The 14,673-nt window shown below is 27.0% G+C and overlaps 1 long non-coding RNA gene across 1 annotated transcript; it reads right to left on the bottom strand.

Annotated features, from left to right (window-relative positions):
* Positions 1 to 3,436: 3,436 nt before the first annotated feature.
* On the bottom strand, positions 3,437 to 6,205 carry LOC123269787. Its single transcript, XR_006510462.1, has 3 exons — positions 5,965 to 6,205; positions 4,354 to 4,356; positions 3,437 to 3,555 (listed from the first exon to the last, which is right to left on the bottom strand). It is a non-coding gene; the product is annotated as an uncharacterized LOC123269787 (long non-coding RNA).
* Positions 6,206 to 14,673: the final 8,468 nt, after the last annotated feature.

Below are 14,673 nucleotides of genomic sequence, written 5' to 3'. Positions count from 1 at the left end.
TTTTATTTTTTTTTTTTTTTTTTAATTAAATTAGACACTTAAAATCTTGAGAAAAAAAAATTTTTTTTTAATTTTGGGGTTGGAAAAAATTTTTATATTATTTTAATGAAAAAAGAGAGGTGTAATGATACATCGCTATTTATTTCTAAAAAATAGGCTAGTTACTTCTTTTTATTGGCTACCTAAATACGCGCTCTATTCTTCCGCGAGACACTTTAAATATGACGCCTCAATTGCGAGAAATAAATAAAAAATCCAATTTTTCAAGTTAATTTTTTTCACTGAAAAAAAATTTTTTTTCACTTTAAATATCCTGGAAATTTTTGGAGAAAAACATTTTTTTATTGTCTTAAAATATTCTCCAGACTTTGCTCTACAATTTCAAAAAAAAAAAGTTTGAAATATCTTGTGTAGATTCTGAGAAAAAAATGTTCAAAAACCTGGCACCTATCATCGTTAATCGTGTACCAAATTTTGTACCTTTTATTTAAACCCAGATATCTCGGAATCTATTGGTCGGAAAAATTCGAAGTTGGGCTCAAAATTTTCCTTAGACTTTTCTGAACAATTTCCGAAAAAAATTTTTCAAAATATCTTGGATAATTTTTGAGAAAAAAATTTTTAAAGTCAACACCAAAAATTCAATTTTTTATTTTTTGGCTCTTTGATTTAAAATTGATTTATTTTTATTCTAGTGAAGGTAAAAATTTTTTTTTCACCTCCAAATTTTCTCTGAATTATATTTAGTACTATTAAAGAAAAAAAGTAATTTTTTTAATCAATCCTAACTCATAAAAAAATTAATTTTGACTTTAAATATCCTGGAAATTTTTGGAGAAAAAAATTTTTTTATTGTCTTAAAATATTCTCCAGACTTTGTTCTACAATTTCAAAAAAAAAAAGTTTGAAATATCTTGTGTAGATTCTGAGAAAAAAATTTTCAAAAACCTGGCACCAATCATCGTTAATCGTGTACCAAATTTTGTACTTTTTATTCAAACCCGGATATCTCGGAATCTATTGGCCGGAAAAATTCGGGGTTGGGCTCAAAATTTTCCTTAGACTTTTCAAAACAATTTTCAAAAAAAATTTTTCAAAATATCTTGGATAATTTTTGTGAAAAAAATTTTTAAAGTCAACACTAAAAATTCGATTTTTTATTTTTCGGCTCTTTGATTTAAAATTGATTTATTTTTATTCTAGAGAAGGTAAAAACATTTTTTTCTCCTCAAAATTTCCTCTGAATTATATTTAGTACTATAAAAGAAAAAAACTAATTTTTTTTAATCTTCCCGATTAAGATATACTAAGGGAAAAAAACTCACCCTAGATTTTTTGTTCCTCAGGGTCTGAGTTTAAGCGTATGTGCGACCCCTATTTAAATACTCATAGCACTTTTTCAGCGCATCAAGTGGATAGAGTGAATAAAAAAAGAGCCAAAGTTTACCCAGCCTTTTTTCACCGGTCGTTCTTTTGTGGGGTGACACTTGTCTGGTTGTTTAGGGCACAAAAAACCCCGAGGGTCAACAGGTACCTCAACAAGTGGACCTTTATTATCTTTTATTCATTATTTCTCTATTTTTAATCTTTTAATATTATTATTTTTACAATTTTATTTTAAGGAAGAGTAAATTTTTAAAAATTTATCACTTTATTATTTACATATTTTATATTCCGGAGGTGGTAAGACAGAAATCATTAATCTGCACAACTCTACGCCGGTATTTAAGCAAGGTTAGTTACCGCCGGTCAGCATGTCGGTAAATATAAGTTCTGTTTTGTAATAATAATAGTAAGTCAGAAAATCAATAAATTATTAAAATAAAAATTCAATTTTTTTATATATTTGTATAAAATATATATTTTAAAAAATAAATTTTAAGTCAATTTTTTTTTATTTATAAATTTGTGTAAAAAAAAGTTTTTTTTAATTATTTTTAAATAAATAAAATTTTGCTTTATTAAATAATGAATTTTGTTAAATTGCACTGTACTTTCTTAAATATAGACTTTTATCAAGATATAAGCTCATCCTGATGTTATACTCATCAAGAGCTTTCATTTGAATACCCACATGAATTTTTTATATTTTTCATATGTACATATATATAATATATATAAATATATGAAATATATGAAAAATTGATGTGAGTACTCAATTTAAAGGTCTCGATGAGTAAAACTTCAAGATGAGCTTATATCTTAAAAAATGTTTATATTTCTCAAGATATTTGTTAAAACGCCCTGTACTTTCTTAAATATTGACATTTATATAAATATAAGCTCATTCCGATGTTACACTCATCAAGAGCTTTCATTTGACTACCTACATGCATTTTTGATATATTTTTCATATATACATATATATAGTATATATAAATATATAAAATATATGAAAAATACATGTGGGTACTCAAATGAAAGGTCTCGATGAATACAACTTTAAGATGAGCTTATATCTTAAAAAATGTTTATATTTCCCAAGATATTTATTAAAATCCCCTGTACATTCTTAAATATTTACATTTTTTAAGATATAAGCTCATTCCGAAGTTACACTCATCAAAAACTTTTATTTGAGTACCAACATCAATTTTTCATATATTTTATTCATTTATATATAATATATATAAATATATAAAATATATGAAAAATACATGTGGGTACTCAAATGAAAGCTCTCGATGAGTGTAACATCAGGATGAGCTTATATCTTAAAATATTTCAATATTTCACAAGATATTTGTTAAAACGCCCTGTACTTTCTTAAATATTGACATTTATATAGATATAAGCTCATCCCGATGTTACACTCATCAAGAGCTTTCATTTGAGTACCAACATCAATTTTTCATATTTTTATATATATTATATATATGTATATATGAAATATATATGAAAAATACATGTGGGTACTCAAATGAAAGGTCTTGATGAGTATAACATCAAGATGAGCTTATATCTTTAAAAATGTCAATAATTCATAAGATACTTATTAAAATCCCCTGTACATTCTTAAATATTGACATTTTTCAAGATATAAGCTCATCTTGATGTTACACTCATCAGAAGCTTTGATTTGAGTACCCACATGAATTTTCATATATTTTCATATATACATATATATAAATATATAAAATATATGAAAAATACATGTGGGTACTCAAATGAAAGCTCTCGATGAGTGTAACATCAGGATAAGCTTATATCATTGAAAATGTCAATATTTCCTAATATACCAGGTCATTTCTTTATTATGTATCCTGGAGACAAAATTTTTCTTATTTTCTTAACAATATAAATTATTTATATTTTTAATTTACTCTAAAATAAATATTTTAATAAAAAAATTTCCTTTAAAATAAATAAAAAATCTGAAAATAAAAAAGATTATTTATAAAATAAACAAAATATAAAAATAAGCAATGTATGGTCAGTTGGTTATTCTCATCAAGGCCGTAGTTGCTGTTTCGTCTGTAGCATCACATTCGTCTCAGTGATCATGGCCCTCTTGTTGTCTCTCTCCTCAATCAGTTCCCTCTGTCCTTAATAATTCTCACAAATTATTTAAAAAAATTTTTTTCTAAAATAAAAAAATTCACTTTAAAAAAAAACAATAATAATTTTTTTATTAAAAGATGTAAATATATAAAGCAAGAGTTATTTCCGAGAATGCACAAGCGTAAAAAAAAAAAAAAAAAAAAAAAAGAAAATAAGTTTTGGCACGACCTACCACAAAATCTTATTCGACGTTTAAAAAAAGTCGTATAAATAAAAGTAAAAATTAGAAACAGCACGTTTGGACTCGACAAGAGTCACGGAAGAGGGTTTTGTGGTTCGCAATTTCTAGAACGCCTAAAAATAATCTTGCAATACGTTTTTGTGTATGTATATTAAATCCAACTAAACTCTTCTCTCCTGTTTTCTCCGAGACGTCGGAAAATAAAATAGAATAAAAATAAATAAAATAATTTAAGCAAAAAGGCGAGAAGTTAAATTGGCAAATGCCGACTTTTAACTTTTAACTTTTAATTTTAACACAAATGTCTGTTGATAGTAATTTGTAATAAGAGCTTTGAATATTTATTAATTAATTTTAAATAAACCGGGGGTGGAGTATAGGAGTATGTTTAATAAAAAAACACAATCAATAAATAATTGATGGGTATAACTGGCGATTGGAAAATGCTAATTAATAACTTAATCATTATATCTGTTAGCGATGAATTCCTGTGTAGTATCATCTATACAACTCGAAATAGCGGAATTCCATCGAGATTCCATTATCATGCAAATGAATGCCCGTATACTCTGCGCTTGTCTATAAAAAATTCAAATACGCTCAAAATTCACCCTCTGTTGAACTCGATTCAAATTTGATATTTTCAAAATTTATTTACAATTTTAATCACATGCGTTTTTTGCTTTTTTAATAAATATTTTTATTAAATAGATTTTTTATAAATCTATTTATTTTTGATATTTTTGAAGAAAACTAATTTATAAAGCCAAATATCATTTTTTCTGTAGAAATATTCGAATTTATTGAAAAAATCGAAAAAATTGCTTGAAAAAAATTTGGGTCATTTTTTTGGGTCTACAGATGATTATTATTTTTAAAAATTCTTAAAGAGAGTGTTAATACAAAGAAAATGAGACCTTGAATGATAAAATCGGTCAAATAGTTTCGGAGATATTGAAGTTTGTTTTTTTGGGCAAAATACTTCTGAGGTTCCAGGTTCGATTCCTGGACAGGGTGATTGAAAGATAAACTAAAAAATCTTATTTTTTTTTTTCAACCTTAATGAGTAATATAAATTGAATGATATTTTTGCTATAGTAATTTTTATACCAAAATTTAGAATATTTACTAATAAAAGATTTATCATTAGTCACTAAATTTTTCGGGTCTTTAAATTGTTATTATTTTTCAAAATTCTTAAAGAGAGGATTTAAAGGAACAAAATAAGACCTTGAACGTCAAAATCGGTTTAATAGTTTCGGAGATATTCAAGTTTGTTTTTTTAGTTAAGATACTTTTGAAGTTCCGGGTTCGAATCCTAGTCAAGTTAATTGAAAATTAAAATAAAAAATCATTTTTTTTTCAACCTTAATGAGTAATAAACATTGAATAATATTTTAGCTATCCTAAAATTTACACTAAAATTTAGAATATTTAGCAATAAAAAATTTATTTCTACAATTTTTTGGGTCTTCAAATTAAAATTATCTTTAAAAATTCTTAAAAAGAGCATTTTAGTCAATAAAATGAGACCTTAAACTTCAAAATAGGTTAAATAGTTTTGGAGATATCAAAGTTTGTTTTTTCGGTCAAAATACTTCTGAAGTTCCGGGTTCGATTCTTGGTCAGGTTAAAATACAAAAAAAATTGTAAAATATTTTTTTTTTCAATTCTAATGATTGATAAAAGAATTGTAAGATTAAAAATTAAATAATTCTAATGATTTTAAAAAGAATAATAAAATTAAAAATTTAGTAATTTTTGTCTCACTAATTTATAAAATAAAAAAAAAATAAAGATTAAAAAAATTTTTTTTTTTAAAATAAACTAATGATAAAACATTCTAATGATTAGTAAAAAAATTGTAAGATTAAAAATTAAAGAATTCTAATGATTGGTAAAAGAATTTTAAGGTCTAAAATTGAATAATTTTTACCTTACTAATTATTTATTTATTTTATTTTATTCATTCAATTTTTATGCCAAGGCAAAATAGCCAAATGACAATAATATACATAATTTTATAATAAAGTACACGTGTAACAATATTAAATATAAAAGTAAAATTTAAAAAATAAAAAATAAAGATTAAAAAAATTTTTTTTTTTAAATAAACTAATGATAAAACATCTTAATAACACATGTATCAAAGACTAATGAAATCCCAGAACGGGATTGTGAGTAAAATAGCCCGATCTGCATTTTTTTTCTCTCCAATTTACCTTTTTTACTCTTTTAATCCCGCTACCCTTTTTTATCCGCACAAATCCGTGTCCCGCGATGCCTTTTACCTTTTTTAAATCCATCCCCTTGCAGCGTCCACACATCGAGATATCCGCGTGTCCAGAAGCGAAAGAGTAAAAAGTGCGGGGCTGGGATGAGGTTTAACAATTTTCCTGCTTTGTTTTCCTCTATTTTCTGGTTTTTCCACCGTCGCCCACACCCTCGCTAGCAGCAACAAGTAGCACTAAAAAAAACAATTTCATTTTTATTTTTTTTTTGCTTTTAATTAATGATAAAATAAAATAACGCTATCGTGTACGCTCAATGATATATTTACGTATATTTCAACCCCCGATAAATATACAAATGTATATGTATACAGATATAGATATATAGATATATATATATATACCTCGTACGCAAATATGTGAAGCGACTGATTTAGTGTACGGATATCGGGCGGAGCATGCGTGCCATATAAATGATCTTTTAGCTAGTGTGGGTGTGTTTCTGTGAAGAGGAATTATTTCCTGGAATTTTCCTGGGAGGGGACACGTAAATTCGATTGGTTCATTCCAAAATTCATTGTTCTCTTTTGAATTTAAAAAAAAAAACAATTTATACTTACGAAATTTTATGTTTTTTTTTTTTTATTTATAAGAACATTAATATTGAGAGTAAATTTTTTTTATGACTTTAATTATTACAAACTTTGAGTAAAAATGAAGAAATAAATTTTTTTTCTTACTTAAAAATATATTTATTCAATTTTTAATTTAATAATGATTTAATAATTGAGGAAATAAAAATAATTGGGTCTGAAAAGGTAAATAAAAATGTAAATTATTAAATGTTTAAACAGTTAAATGTTAAGTAGAAATCATAACAATTTAGTAACGCAAATTTTAAGAGAAAAATTTTTAAACCAAGAAAATAATATTAAAATCTACTATTAAGTCTTACTTATGAAGGTCTTTAATAAAAAAAAAAAAAAGTATAGAATAATTTTCAATGGGTTTAAAATAACAGTGATTAACACAAAATTTTATTTTATTGTAAAACAAATCCGTGGGGTGATTTTAAAGATATTTTAATAGTCTCTAACCAAAATAATAAAATATTTTTCCAAAAATTGTCATCAAACTCGCAAATGTTTTACAATAGAAATTTTTTTATTAATCTTTTATTTAAAGTTTATTAAAAATTCTTTTCTACTTAGTTTGTTTTTTATTCTAAAACTTTTTAAAATAAATTCTTTATTTTTCTATCGAATTAACGTGAAAGCGTGTGTGTTACTTTTTTCAACGAATTATTTTTAAAAATAGTAAAACGTACACAGAAAGATAAATTTATTGAGAACAAAATTGTTGGCTGAAGAAAATTTTTCGGGTGCCTGAAGGAAGACCGAAGTTGTTAGCCGAAGTTAAAATTTTTCCAGAAATTCTATTCTTGGTGGTAATTTTTTCTTAATTCTATCATAAATACTCGATACAATAAATTTTTATATTTGATAAAGATTTTTAGATACTTTAGGGAAGCAGCGCCACCTACTTTAGCTGAGAAAAAAATTTTATCACCTTGAGAAAATTTTTCTCGAGAATATTTGATATTCTTTTTATATTATTTTACCGTGCAATTATACATATTGAATGAAAAAAATGATTAAATATTATTTGATCTTCTCAATTGACATGTTAATCATTAAAAATATTAATGAAAATTAACTTCTATCATTATATTTAATTTTTTGGAGCAAGAGAGAAATTTTCTCTCGACAAGAAAATTAACTTCTATCAAGAACTTAATTTTTTGGAGCTCGAGGCTGAATTTTCTCAAAACAACAAGATTTTCGAGACTTAAATAAATTTTCGAGAATCAAGATACGTATTTTTTAAAGCAAGAGAATTAATTTTTGGAATAAGTAAAATTTCTTTTGAAAAAAATTTTTTTTACTCAAAAAAATAATTAGGAAGAAAAATATTTTCTTGGCTCAAGTGATCCTTTTTTTCTGTGTACTAAATATTTATTCAGTGGAAATAAATAAGCTTCAATAAATAATTTATTACCTATTACTAAATCTTATTAATTAAAACTAATTCCTTCTATCAGTGGGGAAGTGTAACGAACTTATACACGGAGAGAAAAATATGGAAATCATTCCTATAATTTTAATGAAATTTTTTCCTATACCATTTTAGGAGCGATTACTTAAATTATGGGAATTGTACCCATAATTTTTGGAAAATATTACTATAATTATGGGAATGGTTCCTATAATTATAGGAGCGATACCTATAATTATAACTGTAATATCGGAATGATTTTCATAATATATAGAAATAGTTTCTATAATATTATAGGAACCATTCCTATAATATTATAGTGATGATGCTTAATAATATTGAAATATTTATCATTATAACTCAAGTTATTTGTGACTTCGATGACCACCTTAAAGCATTTGAAATTATTAGTAATTTCGATAATTTTACTTGCTTTCCAATAATATCATTTGAAATATGTTAAATAAGTAATATTGTTGATATAAACAATAAAAAGTTTGGAAAATCCAAAAGTGCACGCCTCGTAACGCTCATTCATTTTTTAAGAAAAAATAAATTGTGTAACTGATAAAAAAAAAGAAAATTATAATTAACTAATTTCTTACAGAGTACTTTTTTTTTTTTTAAATATCAGCGCCCTTTTTTCTTGTTATATGCGCCATAGTTTTCACGTGACAAATAAGAAAAATTCGTTTGTCTTTGTACGGTTATATCGTAATAAATTTTAATAAAAATTCAATTAAAAAAAAAAATACGTAAACTAGGCTACTGATATGAAATACGGACCCAGTTCATCGCATTCGTAAACTAATAAAAAAGGTCCGGTCTTGAAATATCAATTTGTTTGGGAGTAATCATTGGTACATCCAAAATGGGGTGACATCCGGACGTCCACGTAAAATTTTTTTCAAAACGTTTTTTTTTTCAAAATAGCTACATGAAATGATTTTAGAAAGTAAAAGATGGTTTGATTTAAGTGATTTCTCCGTGTACATCTACTTATATTATTGTATAAGTGTAATATGGTTGTGATAGAGACATTTAAAGATCACAAAATTGCTTGACCTTGACGAGTCGAGTATAAAGCACAACCTCACGCGCTTCGCGCTATGAGGCGTGCAAAAGTTACATACCCAAAAGGTGGATTTAATAAATATTCAACGTATGTATTGTAAATAAATAATTTGTTTTAAAAATAAAATGAAATTGTAAAAATAAACAATGAATTTCCATATCTATTTTGCTCCACTAATTGTATAGTGACAAAATATCCCTTTTTATTAGAGAAACTTTACAATTGCTACAATATTTTTCAATATTATCTAACACAATAATAACTGAGTTGGAATAAACAATTTAAGATTAAGTACACACGTGAATAAAAATTATGAAAAAGAAATTTTTTCACTCTAGTGAAAGATCTATTTTTATTTACAAAAAAAAATTTATTAGCAAAAAAATCTATAATAATTACTTAATATTTTTCAAGTGATTGCTTCATTATTATCAACATAAACATTTTTCTATTATTATGTGCGTCATTCCCATAATATTATCGGAACCATTCCTTTAATATAGGAACCATTCCTATAATATAGGAACCATTGCCATAATATATTGGCTATTCCATTATTGTACAGGAACGTTTCCAATAAATTATGGGTATGGTTACCATAATGAGCGTACACTGTAAAAAAAAACCGTGAGTCCATGCGGTGTACACGGGAAAAAATTTCTGGGAAAATTTACGATACAACTATTGTAAAGCTGGACTATACTTTTATTACTATTAATTGTCAAATATTTTAGAAGAAAAAATACTATTTATTCATGAAAAATTACGATATTACTATTGTAAAAAGTAAGAGATGAAAATTTCCAGTGCTGCCTCTGTATCTTTCCAATAGAACTATAGCAAATTTTACAATAGTTGAATTGGAATGTTTCTCAATTAGTGTGAGTGATGGCCGTGACAGCGCTAGACTCCGAGTTTATGTAAATGTTAAATCGTATGGGTCTTAGTTTACCTCGGATAGCGTAGAGGGAGAGTCTCTGGCTGCCACCACAGTGTTCTGGGTTCGATTCCCAGATAACACGAAAATGTTGGTTTCTTTTTTCGATTACTATACAGGTACCAATTAGTCCAACATTCTATCTCTCTCCCTCCCTAATATTTCTTTTAAAAAAACCAACTGTGAATTTTTACAATAGTTGAATTGTAAAGTTCACAAACACATATTGTATAATTTGCTTTATAGTATCCGACTTTTTAAGACTCTTGCTAGTCTTATTTGTTGGATAAAATTTACAATAGTAGATCGTAAAAATTACTAAATGAGAAGTATAGTCCACCGTTACTATTTTATTTAGTAAAAATTACAATAGTAAAATAGTAAAAACTCCTTCAATTTTCTTTCCGTGTACGGTGTTAAAAATTCCGGTGTTAAATTCAACACCGAAATCGGTGTAGCAGTAACACCGGTCGCGGTGTAAATATTTTTTTTCGGTGTTAAATCGGTGTTATAAATTTTCCGGTGTTGATAATATTTTAAGTAACACAATTTTTATAATTTAAACTTTTTATGTTTAATAATTAAAGATAAATAATCAAAAAAAAAGTTAATATTTAATTTAGAAAGTTTAAAATAATAAAATATAAAAAAGATAAAAGTTTTAGATTAAAATAAATACACTGTAAAAAATTTCGATGTAAAAATGGACCCAGAGCACTTTACATGGCCGTGTAGTGTGAAATAATGGTGTGAAATTCTCTCGGTGTAAATTTTCGATCCGTGTTACTTTAACACCATTATTAAAGGACAATTTTAGGACATCATATAGATAATCGAAAACTCTAAAATAGTGGAGTTTAGTAATTATTTCATAACTTTTAAGTATTTTTTTTAAGATTTTCGGATAATTTTAGAATCAATGCAATTTATTTGAAGCAATTTAGTTGAAATTTTGTCCTTAAATCTTATGTGGAACCTTTTTTGAATAATCTTAATACATTTTTGTAACTATTTGAGAACAAATTTTGAATACTTTTGAGACATTTTTCGGATATTTTTGAGACAATTTTGGAACATTTTTGGACAGTTTTAGAGTGTTTTTACAACAAATTTGAAACATTTTTAGAACAATTTTGAACGTTTTTTAAATGATTTTCATACAGATAATTTATTTTTGCACAGCTGTAGATTTGTCATGTTTAAAACATCCATTATATTGTGAGAAACATCATAGTCACGATAAAAGTAATTATTATATTGTTCCTAAACATTTAATATTGTAAATACTATTTAACTTGTTGTATAACATTCGTTAAATCGATTTGTGCGTAATTTTATAAATTGAAAATTCTTAAATAAATGTTACTTGTCTCATTTTGATAAATATTGAATATTAATTGTGTTTTATTGATCATGTAATATATTCATACTCTGATACGGTGTAAATTTATTCTACTGTTACACCGGTATTACACCGGTTTAACACCGATATTACACCGGTTTAACACCGGATTTTTAACACCGCAAAAGAGCACCGCTACACCGGTGTTAATACACAGGTGTTACATAGCGGTGTTAAAATGAGTCCATTTTAACACCGCTTTTAGGTAGATTTCGTAGAAATCTATCTATTGCATTGGTCCTTGTGTCGCAATTCACACGGAATTTTGTCATTTTATCTCTTAAGTAGTCGAGTAAAGCTCAAAATTAGCATTGGTTCAAAAGTTTATATATTTATTTATATATATATGTAATATAACGCGGCTTGTGAACACGATAGCGTCTACAATTCTCAACGGACTTAGATGAAACTCGGTACACATATTCTTTGGGTAATGACCTTGAACGAGTTCGAAGATGAGCAAAATCGATCAATTAGTTTAGAAATGGCGGCCATTTAAAATTTTCAAAATAGTCAAAATCACGTTTTTGGTCACTTTATTGATGTACAACTTTTGATTGAACAGAGATAGCAAATTTTTGAAAAATTCATGAGATAGCTCATGAAGTTACCTTTAATTTGACGTATATGACATTGACATTTTGACCATTTTTAGTTATTTTATCAAAGTTAAGAGTGCAACTGAACCATTTTCAGGCAATGTGTAGTACAACCGACTTATGAATGTTATTCTATCGAGAATTCTTGACAGATCCTAACGAAATTTAGTATATAGATTCCTTGGACAATTAGCTTGCATGAGCCTTAAAATGAGCGAGATTCGTCAATAAGTTTAGAAATGGTAGCTCCTTAAAATTATCAAAATAGTAAAAATCATGTTTTCGGTGACTTCATTGATGTATGAAAAGAGATTGCTAATTTTTGATAAATTCATGTGAAAGCTCATGAAATCGCCTTCAATTTGACGTTTATACACGGAAAAAAAATCCTATGAAAATTTACTATAGTAACATCGTAATCCAGGACTAGACTTTCAGTATCTCGATTTTTACGATGCTGCCGTCTACAGAATACAATTTGAATTATTGAAAATTACGATGTTATTTAGTAAATTTTTTTTCCGTAAGAGCAAGTGAATAAGGACGCATACTATATGTTTTAATAAAAGAGAGACAGAGTCTAGTAGTTTGCGACGCCACCACCGAAAGATGACCAACTACTGTATCGAGGGTCTTATTATGTGACTGAACAGAAACTTTAGATATTCCCTCCGATAGCGTGAGGGGATAAACCTTGGACTTGAGGCGAGAGGACACCGGGTTCGATTCCTGGATGATACAGAATTATTTTTTCGGTGACCTAAACTTCTTTTTAATTTGAGTGATAGAAATTTACGATGTTGCATCGTATAAATTACGATGTTTGAGTTCTGGTCCGGCACTGCAATGTCCTATACTAAAAATTACGATGTTTTCATTGTAATTTTTCGTAAAATTTTCTTTCCGTGTAACATTGACATTTTGACCATTTTTAGTTATTTTTTCAAATTTCAGAGTGCAATTGAACCATTTTTAGGCAATGTGTAGTACAACCGACTTATATACGTCATTCTATCAAGAATTTCGTTCAGTAAAATCTACCTTCCATTTCGGGTGTGGCCGAATGGCGTTTTTTTTTTACAGTGTAGGATTGATACCTATAATGATAATTTTATTATAGGAACCATTCCCATAATTTTTGGAAAGGTTCCTATAAATTTCTCTCCGTGTAGTATTATTCCTCAGGAAACAGAACATATATTATATATTCCGAATCATTTTTAAATATAACATTTTTATCCGTAAAAATTAATACCCAGCGAGAGCAACGTCCATAAAATCACATAACGTTGTATTTAAATGAACTTTAAGGCGTTTAAAATAGAAGTTGCTTTGATGAGGGAATAAGTAAAGCGGTAGAATAAAATGAGAATGCTCGAAAGGAGGAAACTTCTCCATAACCCTTTTTGCATTCTTTTCCTTCTCTCTCGTTTCTTTATATACACAAAATCAGCAAAACTCAGTGCTCTGTGCTCTGTGCTCTGTGCTCTGTACAGTGTATGTTGTATGTTGCACATAACACATGAGTAAGGAATAAAGCCCCGGCACTCTACTCATATCATCCCAACTTGACTGGCTCGCTGTATTACTGTATAGCACAACGTTATATTACTCGACTGTTGCTATTTTATCCATACATATCACAAGCATGTGTTTGTACCAGTTATACCGGGACATTTACATACACTGGTACTTGTGGTAGGTACGCGTGTGCGTACCCTCGAGCGCATAGGTGTGCATACAGTACCTTTGGATCGCATTATAGTCCAACACTCTTGACTCCTCGTGTGTATATCAATATGTGTGCATAAACATCACACTTGGATATATTCCTCTTCAAGTGTGCAAGTACTGCACACCGATAAAAGCCTAGAGTGCATCTGCGGGCTTGTGTGAGCGTCAGCGCAAGCACATTTATAGGTACTCACATACTGCGTATGTGAGTTGTTCAAGTTGAGCTCCAGAGACACTTTCGTATGCGTATTATTCTAGTTTTACTCTTCACTGTAATCTATATTCACATCTGTGAATCTATGATTTTTTTTTAAATATTTAATTGTATAAAATATTTTTATTGGAAGCTTTTTTTTTATAAGTATAAAAAATATTTTTTTTTAATAAAAAATTATTTGAAAATAATAATAGCAGGATATGAATAGGAAAATGTAAAGAGTTAGTTGGATTTGAAGTTAATTCGATGAAAATGCATTATTTAAATGTAAAATTGTCATTAAACTAAATAATTTTTACTGTTCGGATGACCTTCGATAAATCCAAAAAAGAATTCTTCTAAAAATATTTGGAATATTAATGATATTTAGGGCTTAGAATTACATTATTATTATTGAAATTGTAGTTCTTATTCTTTTTGCTGTTCTTGCTTATGTTAAGATTGTAATAATTTGGACTTAGAATTCTAGTACTGTTGTAGTTTTTATTTTTCTTGTCGTTCTTATTGTTCCTGTTATTGTTGATTATATAGTTCTTCTTGTCTTTATTCTTGTTATTGTTGTTGCTGTTCTTGTTTGGGATAATAATGATTTGAGCTTAGAATTCCTTTATTATTATCGTTGTAGTTCTTGTTGTTCTTCTTATTGTTCATATTTTTGTTGATTTTGTAGTTTTTGTTGTT

Source organism: Cotesia glomerata, linkage group LG7, assembly GCF_020080835.1.
Source record: "Cotesia glomerata isolate CgM1 linkage group LG7, MPM_Cglom_v2.3, whole genome shotgun sequence".
NCBI lineage: Eukaryota > Metazoa > Arthropoda > Insecta > Hymenoptera > Braconidae > Cotesia > Cotesia glomerata.
This window is presented reverse-complemented; position numbering and strand designations above follow the sequence as displayed.